This window comes from Poromitra crassiceps, assembly GCF_964638095.1.
Source record: "Poromitra crassiceps genome assembly, chromosome: 13".
NCBI classification, from domain to species: Eukaryota; Metazoa; Chordata; class Actinopteri; order Beryciformes; family Melamphaidae; genus Poromitra; species Poromitra crassiceps.
In genome coordinates, this window is record NC_139644.1 from 3,812,128 (window position 1) to 3,821,820 (window position 9,693).

The following is a 9,693-nucleotide window of genomic DNA, read 5'->3' on the forward strand; positions in this document are numbered from 1 at the left end:
TTACAGGGACCGATCGTGTGACTGAGTTTATAGTCTCGCTGATATAGCCTATAGATACACTAGACGACTTTGAAATCTTAACTGTGATTATGAAAAGACTGGGAGTTTACACTACACGACTGGTTCATTAAGACTTTTTATCATGACTGAAAAACTCACTGAAATACATTACACACGACTGGAATCACAGATCAAAATACACTACCCGGCTGTGCGCCTCGCAAACTCAGGTATTTCAAGTTAGAAGACGTATTGAACCCTGACGTGACTATGGTTGCCAACTTCTTGAAATGGAAATAAGGAACGGGGCAGTCCGGGAGGCAGTCTGGTCAGACTCAGTGGGTCAGACAGACAGCAGTTTCGCTTGCTAGGGTGCATGAAAGACGCCGCTTGTGTAGCTCGGTAAAGTTGGAAATATATTGACAGATTCGCACTTCCCGGATCAATAGCTCATAAACGAAGCGTTTGTACTGCACACACAACGCCTCTTTCCCATCTTAGTAAGGTAGACAACGAGCTACAACCTCATTTTCACCTAAATGAGCGATCCTCCGAGCTGGACAAATAACATTGGTCCCTATGTGCTGCGGGCGGTGAGGCGAGTGCTTAGTGCACAAAGTGCAACACAGATTACCAAAATATTCAATAAATTCACTGTTGTACAGTGTAGCTTCACCAAAATCATGTCACACATCAATAGCCTCCAGCTGGTTATACTACACCAATAAGTTTGGAAAAATATGATTTTGAATAATTTTGGTGAATTTTTATTGGATAAATCATTCAATAACTTCACTCTCATACTGTGTAGTGTCACCAAAACCATGTCACACATCAATGGGCTCCTGCTGGTTATACTACAGCAATAAGTTTGGAAAAATATGATTTTGAATAATTTTGGTGAATTTTTATTGGAGAAATCATTCAATAAATTTACTCTCATACTGTGTAGTGTCACCAAAATCATGTCACACATCAATATAACTGCAATTGCTTCAGCTTCAACCATTTACACATTATTATTATTATCACAATCGAACACCTTTGCGCAAAGCTTATTCCTAGATTATCTTACTTATTACACTACTTTTGCATTATTTTCACCAAAATAACAGCAGTAGCAGAATGACATCGCCACATTTGAACCATAAAAAAACACTGTCTTGATGTCAGTATAAACCGTCCAAAATTCTAAATGTTATCCTTTTCCTTTGTTATTGTCACCCATAGTGGGTTATTTATTTGCATAAAAACACACAATTTGATTAGGAAATGATTGTATACTTATTTAAATATGTGCTTTGATCGAACAAATGTAACTCAATTTGTAACTTGAGTTACTTGACAAAGTAACTGGTATAATATTACTGAAATCCAAGTTATATTACTGAGTTAGCCTACTGCTAAAAGTAATATATTACATGTAATATGTTACTTTTGTAATGAGTTACCCCCAACTCTGTTGGCATGTAGCCTACTCATTCAAGAAATCTGTTTCAACAGTGCAAACAGCAATTTTACATAGCGATTATTGAATAGACAGACCTGCAAGAGTTTACATCATTAGTGCAAAACATTTTAGTTTTCAGATTAAATCTACTGAATAAAAGGACAATTAGGCTATTGAAAAGTATGGATTAGACTGAGGATATCTCTGATTACTGTAACAAGTCTTACACCTGCAATAGCCTACTGTTGTAAGCAGGGTTTGTACAGCTTTTAAGGCAATCGGTGGAAACACCATTTGAAATGTAAACTGCCAGGTTTGCTACGGTGAAACCTGCTTAAAACAGAGTGTGTTTAAGTGTGTTGTTGTTGGTAGCCATTAGCCATGAAGCGAGAGTAGGCCTTCAACTGTATGTTTTCTTATGCAGTGTGGAAACACGTGCATGTTTTTCTGCGTTTCTGTTTTTTTTTTTTTACAATGTTCACTTGATGTGTTTTAATGTGATTCTTTTTGACAGTGTCTTGTGTTTGAAGCCTCCTCAGTTTCACATCTGTAACAGAAGTAGTCTGGAGCTTGATTGTGTTACCTCAAAGTGGAAGCCCTCCTTGAGAGCGACGGCTCGCAGTATCTTGGAGGAGACGGTGCTGGCCAACATGTAGACCTTTTTAACAGCGGCAGTGGTTTTGCTGCTTCCAGCAGCGGAACACCCACCAGCCCAACAACGCTCCCAACTCGTTACCACTGAACACTCTCCACTGTCCACTGACACAGAGAGAGAGAGAGAGAGAGAGAGAGGGAGGGGGGGGGGGGGGGAGAGACAGACAGAGACAGAGAGAGAGAGAGAGGGGAATGGGGAGAGAGAGAGAGAGAGACAGACAGAGACAGAGAGAGAGAGAGAGAGGGAGAGAGAGAGAGACAGAGAGAGAGGGGGAGGGGGGGATGGGGATGGGGAGAGAGGGAGAGAGAGACAGACAGACAGAGAGAGAGATGAAGGGGAATGGGGAGAGAGAGAGAGAGAGACAGACAGAGACAGAGAGAGAGAGAGAGAGAGAGAGAGAGAGAGGGAGGGAGGGAGGGGGGGAGAGACAGACAGAGACAGAGAGAGAGAGAGAGGGGAATGGGGAGAGAGAGAGAGAGAGACAGACAGAGACAGAGAGAGAGAGAGAGAGAGACAGAGAGAGAGGGGGAGGGGGGGATGGGGAGAGAGGGAGAGAGAGACAGACAGACAGAGAGAGAGATGAAGGGGAGAGAGAGAGGAATGGGGAGAGGGGGAGAGCGAGAGACAGAGACAGAGACAGAGAGAGAGAGGAAGCAGAGAGAGAGAGAGACAGACAGACAAACAGAGACACATACATGTTATAGGCTGTATTGTTGGTGGAGAAACTGGTATCTTTGCCTCTGATGCGACGGGTTTCTCTCTGTAAGTTGGTGAGTGTAGGAAGAGGCGCTTGCTCTCTGATTTGGATGGACTGACACCAAAACCTCATGTTTACTGCTGATGTTTTAGATTGCTGAAAATATTTCTGTTATTAAACTAGATTGTAGCTGCGCTGTAAATATCACATTGTGTACATTTGGTCAGTTATCCACTGGAATAAGAAAAATACACTACCAAACAACAAAATGGGCCAAAACATTCAAGATTTTTTGAAAGTGTTTTAGAGAGGATTTTTTATAAGCAAAAACACACCTCTTCTGTTTCTCCGCAATGGCCAGCCGGTCAGCATCAGGGTCATTAGCCAACACGACAGTGGATCCTTCTTTATCTGCCAGGGCAAATGACAGGGTCTGCAAGACACACACACACACACACGCACACGCACGCACACACACGCAAACACACACACACACACACACACGCACACACACATTACACCTCCAACCATCACACAACACCATCTACATAATGTGCACTGACATACAGAGTGTGTGTGTGTGTGTGTGTGTGTGTGTGTGTCTCTGTGTGTGTGTGTGTGTGTGTGTGTGTGTGTGTGTCTGTGTGTGTGTGTGTGTGTGTGCAGTGTGTACCAGGACTCCCTCCCCCTCCTCAGGGTTGGGGTACTTGACGGTGGGGAACTCTGGGTCTGGGTCTTTCTGCTCCTCGACAGCGTAGGGAGGCCGGAGGTCAAAGGCCTTGAAAGCTGCCTGGACAAAGGCGTGGCCGACGCCGTGCACAGACGTGTGAACAATTTTCACCTGGGAACTCTTGTTGATCTCCCTGCAGAGAAGAGAACCAGGGTCAAAACAAAGTTTTGTATCGTTGCCTTTTCAGTGTCTGTGTACACGGAGACACAGTGTATGGACTAATTATAAATGTACGTTTTTGAACTCTATTAGTATAAATCCACTAAAGGCATGGTCTATCTAATTACAAAGCGAAAAAAATGAGCTGCTTGGAGTTTAAAGATAAATTAATTTAATAAGAAGTAAATTGTACGTGCGTACTTCACAGTTAACAAACAGTGTACATCTTCACATGGTAGATACGGGCAAAACTATCTAATTACACAACATGCTACCATGCTATATGCTGCAGTGTGTCAACCAGGAGTAGTACACATTTCTGTGGTCTGGTTTCTGTCTTCTTGACTGTTGGGTACCTGTGGTGACAGTGTTTCTGGATGGCCGTGAAGTAGTGTGTGTGGATGTCCTGGTAGGGGTCTTGGAGCAGCGGGCTCTTCAGGGCCTCCTCTGTCTTCCAGGACTCAGGCCAAGGCTCCAGGTTCTCCTCGATGGCCTTGGAGATGCCTGTGTCATGAGGGGACACAATCTGGGCTCCGTTCTCCCAGTACACCTGGAACACATAAGGAGCGGCGGGAGGCAGATAGGATGGCGGGACAATAATAGGTTGAGTATATATAAGTAAATAAAATACATAAATAAAATGAATGAATGAATGAATGAATGAATGAATGAATGAATAAATAAATAAATAAATAAATAAATAAATAAATAAATAAATAAATAAATAAATAAATAAATAAAATAGGTCTCAGCTTGCCTGTAAGTGCTTTTCTATACATCTGGGCAGGGACTCTATGAATCTATTTCCACTGTAGTGCAATATGAATCGGTGGGGATGCACAGTTCTAACAAATCTGTCCTGAACCAATGAGCCTACAAAAACTTTGATATTAAAGACAAATGTTGCCCAAGTCAAACGTGTTACCTTGTAGCCATTGTCCTGTTTGGGGTTGTGAGAGGCAGTGACCATGATACCAGCACACAGACCCAGGTGCGACACTGTGAACGGCTGGAGGAGGAGGAGGAGGAGGAGGAGGAGGAGAGGATTATGTCAACCTCCAGGTTCAAAGCTCATGTTATATCATATATGATACACAGCACAGGAGGGATGAAACGCTTACCGGTTTAATGATAAACCATGATCCTGCACGGTTAGTATTACCGTTTCACAGTTTAATAATCGTTAAAAACAGTGGTACCGTGATTACAGCGCTTTGAAAAAACACAGTAAATACTGTGTCCGTCATCAACCAAAGTTAGCAACAGTCTCCCTGACGCTGATGGTTTCATCAGTGAGTGTATCAGTGCTTTTTGCGTCGTCGTTTTCAAAATAAAACTTGGTGAAATGATTTCAGTGAATGTATCTGTAGTACTTTTGGGACTTTTTCAGCACATTCAATACCGCGACAATACTGATAAGCGTGATCATTTTGGTCACTATAATTGTGATATGAAATGTTCATAGTGTTTCATCTCCACAGCACAGACATACAAACTGATACATGGGCACAGATACTGTATGTGGAAATAGCAGCTAGCATGAGACTATAGAGCAGGGGTGGGCAATTATTTTTCATGGGGGGCCACATGAGAAACCCAGATTGTTGCCGGGGGCCGAACAAATATTGTCATGCCGTAACCCATGGATGGGTAACTTTGATGATAGAGAGGGCCACAAAAAATGTCCTCGCTAACCAGGTTTTGCTGAGGGCCGAACGGCGCCAGCGTGAAAAATTTGGTGCATTTGAAGCCACGTTTAGAGGAATAACTCATTTTAAATTAACAGTTGTGATGTCATTATTCAGTCTTAACACATTGACTGCCAGACGTTTTTTTTTGCTGTAGGTAGCTTCTGCCAAGCCGTTTTTTGAGGATTATGGCTCATTTTATAAGAGCCGAGGATTCGTTTCAGCTTGGAGTTTGTGAACATACAATATCTCAAAAGTACTAATAGAATGTGTACTTTCTCTGTCTAAAAGAGTTAGTTTGTAGAGTTAGTAGTTATGTAAGCATTAGCAGTTGAATACAGCATGGTTTTAGCGTGAAAAAGAATATTCAGAGATAAACGGCTTTTTGTGAAATTGGATGGAACGGTCACTTTAACCATTCATTTTTGTCTCTCTCTCTCTCTCTCTCCCTCCCCCTCTCGCTCTCTCTCTCTCTCTCCCTCCCTCTCGCTCTCCCTCCCTCTCTCTCTCTCTCTCTCTCTCTCTCCCTCCCTCTCGAGTTGCTTCAACTCCGCCCTCCGTGGGCGGACAAGCTTGTCACCAGTCAGTGCTTTGCTGCTCTCCTGTGCCTGCATGTCTGGGCCGCTGTTTGAGGAAGTCGGGATGGACTCGCTCGTTTGGAGTTTTGGTTGAGAGAAGCTTTTGCGATTCTGGTCATATTTATGCTGCGTGTTTCAAAGTGTGTTCCTCCACCTGTAATCTATCACCCGATCATAGTAGATCGGCTGAATCTATTATGTAAATTTGCAATCCCGCATCGCCAGCAATCAGCGCGAAAAGGAGAATGGCTGGGCTGAGAATGGCTTGACAAGTTAAAAAAATGCTTTCCTTTCTCTAGCCAGCAGAGCACTGTTGCCACTTAGTGGGTCGGTGGAATGGGTTGTAAACGTTCGGTGGCTCCAATAATTATATAAGAGATGTAAAAGGCTTAGATGCACAACCCACCGTCAAAAAAAAAAAATCGATGCCAAAAACGTGTAAACACGTTGTTGGCAGGGAACAGCTGGATTCTGAAAACGTGTTCATACGTTGTTGGCAGTGAATGTGTTAACCACCAATATTTCATCCTTTTCTCACTCACTCCTATGTCACCACCTGCTCTCAGAGCTTGAAATTAACTTTTTTGACCACCTGCCAATATGGCTGCTAGATTTTAAAGTTACCAGCCAATTAGAATTTCCACTAGCCAAAATGTTTTTCTTGAAATAAATCAGAATATGAGTGGGTTAATTTAAGCATAAGTATCAGTAAGTGGCCCGGGATGATCAAAGCCTGTGTTGAGGGTCACACGAACAAAAATGCAGTCTTGAAGCTAAATAAATCCAAAACCAATGAGTTAATTATTTAAATTTCTAATTCAATGTAGCCTTTTAGTCATAAAGATTATTGAAAGATATTCCATATTCCAGACTGAAATGCTATAACAGAAGTGGAGTATTGGCCAGAATGACATGAACATTTGGACACTTATTCAGAGGGTATCTTGCATGTTGCGTTCAGGTGCACTGTGTAAAAAAAAAAAAAAAAAAAAAAGTTTTTTTTTTTTTTTTTTTTTCAATTCCATCGCGGGCCACACAGGTGGCGCCCGCGGGCCGGGCCGTAGTTTGCCCATGTATGCTATAGAGCCTGGGCCTTGAAGCATCAGGTTAGTATTATGTTGGACAAACTAGTATCTAGCAACAGCAAAAGCCCTTACTGCTAGATTCAACTCTTCAAACATGGGAACCAAGTAGCAACACTGGAAAATATCTTTGTGAGTGCAGATCGTTTATGAGCCTACAGACAAAAGTGATTCATCAAATGTGTGTGTGTGATCCAACAAAGCCCACAGTAAAGCCTGATTGGCTGGGAGGGATTGGTATCAAATGTGTATGGCATGTGTATGATTTCCATGCTGGACTTAATGATCAAATAACATGCAGCCTCAACAGTGTGTAATAATATATCATGATAATGTCTAGAATAAGGTATATATATAATAAGGTAAGGACTGACATACAACTTCATGATGTTCACAGTAGTACACAATTCATTACAAAAGTTATAATGCAGGTCTAAAACATTTAAATTCATGCTTTTTGGAAAATATAATTAACTAGGCAGCGCTCGATTCCTAGGCTCACCCTGCAGGTCGCCAAGCTGGCCCTGCAGCTCACATACGCACGCACGCCTGCTCTATTGGCATGTGCCGAGCACAAGTGCCCAACTTCACATCGCTGATGACATCACTCACTGATGACATCACAATTGCTCGAGATGACGGACCAAAATCGCACAGAGCCCACTTACCATCACTGATGACATCATCGAGTGCTTGAGTGGCATCACTGATGATGTCATAGACATGATGACTCCTCAAGTGACATCACTGATGATGTTATAGGCATTGTGACATGATCAGTGAGTGACATCACTGTTGATGTCATAGACATTGTGACATCATCATTGATGTCTCTGACATCAGTGACATCACAATTGCCCAAGTGTAGTGACATCACTGATGTCATAGACATTGTGACATCATCACTGATGATGTCATAGACCTTGTGACATCTTCAGTGACATCCCAATTGCTTGAGTGTAACCAAAATGTGACTAAAATTGCAGAACCCACTTACTCCCTTTTATATAAAAGGAGGATTTCCCTCGTTAAAAAAACATTGTTCCTGCATGTTGTGATACTCAACAGCGAGTTTGCACTTGACTTTATCATAGGTTATGGTAGATATCAGACATTAAAATAGTCCTATATAATATTCCGATGCCATAGGTACCACAGCACTATCTATAAAGGCTCTCTAGATGTACTGGTAGGCCTATTTATGGCAAAGGAATATTAGATGGATGACATAAATACGACAGATGTAACGTTACTGTGGTATTTATGGCATCAATCTAAATTCTAAAAAGTTGAATGAAATTAATATAATGCTAGTCCTAGCATTATATTCATTTTATGTAGGATGTGCTTATCCTATTGGTGGCTGTCATGGTTTACCCCCCACTTTATTTACCACTACATCGCTGTAAAGTTAGGTAATATTTATAGCTAACATTTCATGCAAGTAGCTGCCAGCTAACAGACACCTCCAGCTAGCTGGCTGTCAGCTCACCTTGTCATACTCCAGCCACTGCTTGATAGCCTGCTCTAACTTGCTGTCGCCGGTTGTGGACAGACCATTGTCCATGTTTCCCTGTTCCCGAGTGCACAGACGAGCTGGCTGCTGTGGTCACACGGGTCAATGCGGACACGCTGAGGGTTTACGGCCAGCAGACAAATCAAAACGTTGTGAAGTGAACCAAGATGAGCTGAACACCGACCACTTCGGGCTTCCTGGCTCCTGCTGTCCACGACGTGGGGCGGGGTCACGTCGTGAGGAGGCAGGGCGGCGTGCTCGTTCACGCGTGTCACATGTGCCTGCCTGTGTTGTGTTGCCAAGTTCGTGTGTGGTGCCGTCGTAATATCGTAAAAAAAATGACTAATCAATCAACGTTAGCCTGTTTTTGAAGATGAGCAATATTTTTTGCAAATAAAGAGATGCTCAAACCCTAATCCATGAAACCAATGTAGCCTACAGCTCTCTGTGACAGTGAATTATACTTATTACTTTAGAGGCTGAATTTGTCAGGTCATATTATGCCAGCGACCCATTTGACTGAACTTTGTGTGCAAATTTACCAATCGTCCCATACTATAGCATAATCGTCTTGTCCCTGGCTGTCAGCTGACCAGCGAGACTAGTAATTCTCCATCGTTTCTAGTTCATTCATATGAATTTGCAGATTGGCATGATGACAGCTCAGGTTTTGGAGCACAACAGCCTCCTCTGTAGCATCCCCATAGTTTGTTTACAGCCATCGAGCCATGTCTCATCGCCTCAACTCCGCCCTAATCAATTAGGCGCCTCTTACTTCAAAGGCATAGATCTGTTCTGTAATTGTTGACCCTCAAGGAGTTGAAATGCAGAAGGGACGACATGTTACATACAAAAAGAAAAAAGCACACTGAACTGAAGCGGACGGACGAGAAACAAGCAACGTACCCCCTTGTAGTGGGGTCTCCATGCGGGAGGCATATGGCTCTCTCAGTCAGCTTGCCCTGAATGTGCTCTTGGGTCTTTTAAAGCAGTGATTCTCAAACTTTTTGACGTCAAGGACCCCTAAACTGATACAAATTAGACCCAATAAGATGTTTTGTCCTATGCAGGGTCCCCTATCTGATTAAATTGTTACTTTTAGATGTTTTATTCAGGGCTATATAGTGGTAAATAAATA

At 42.6% G+C, this 9,693-nt stretch overlaps 1 pseudogene across 1 annotated transcript; it reads right to left on the reverse strand.

Annotated features, from left to right (window-relative positions):
- Positions 1 to 1,991: 1,991 nt before the first annotated feature.
- LOC310787877 (phosphopentomutase-like) lies at positions 1,992 to 8,619 on the reverse strand (annotated as a pseudogene). The gene is made up of 6 exons (XR_014554089.1): positions 8,532 to 8,619; positions 4,617 to 4,700; positions 4,048 to 4,241; positions 3,476 to 3,665; positions 3,138 to 3,235; positions 1,992 to 2,209 (listed from the first exon to the last, which is right to left on the reverse strand). The product of XR_014554089.1 is annotated as a phosphopentomutase-like (transcript).
- Positions 8,620 to 9,693: the final 1,074 nt, after the last annotated feature.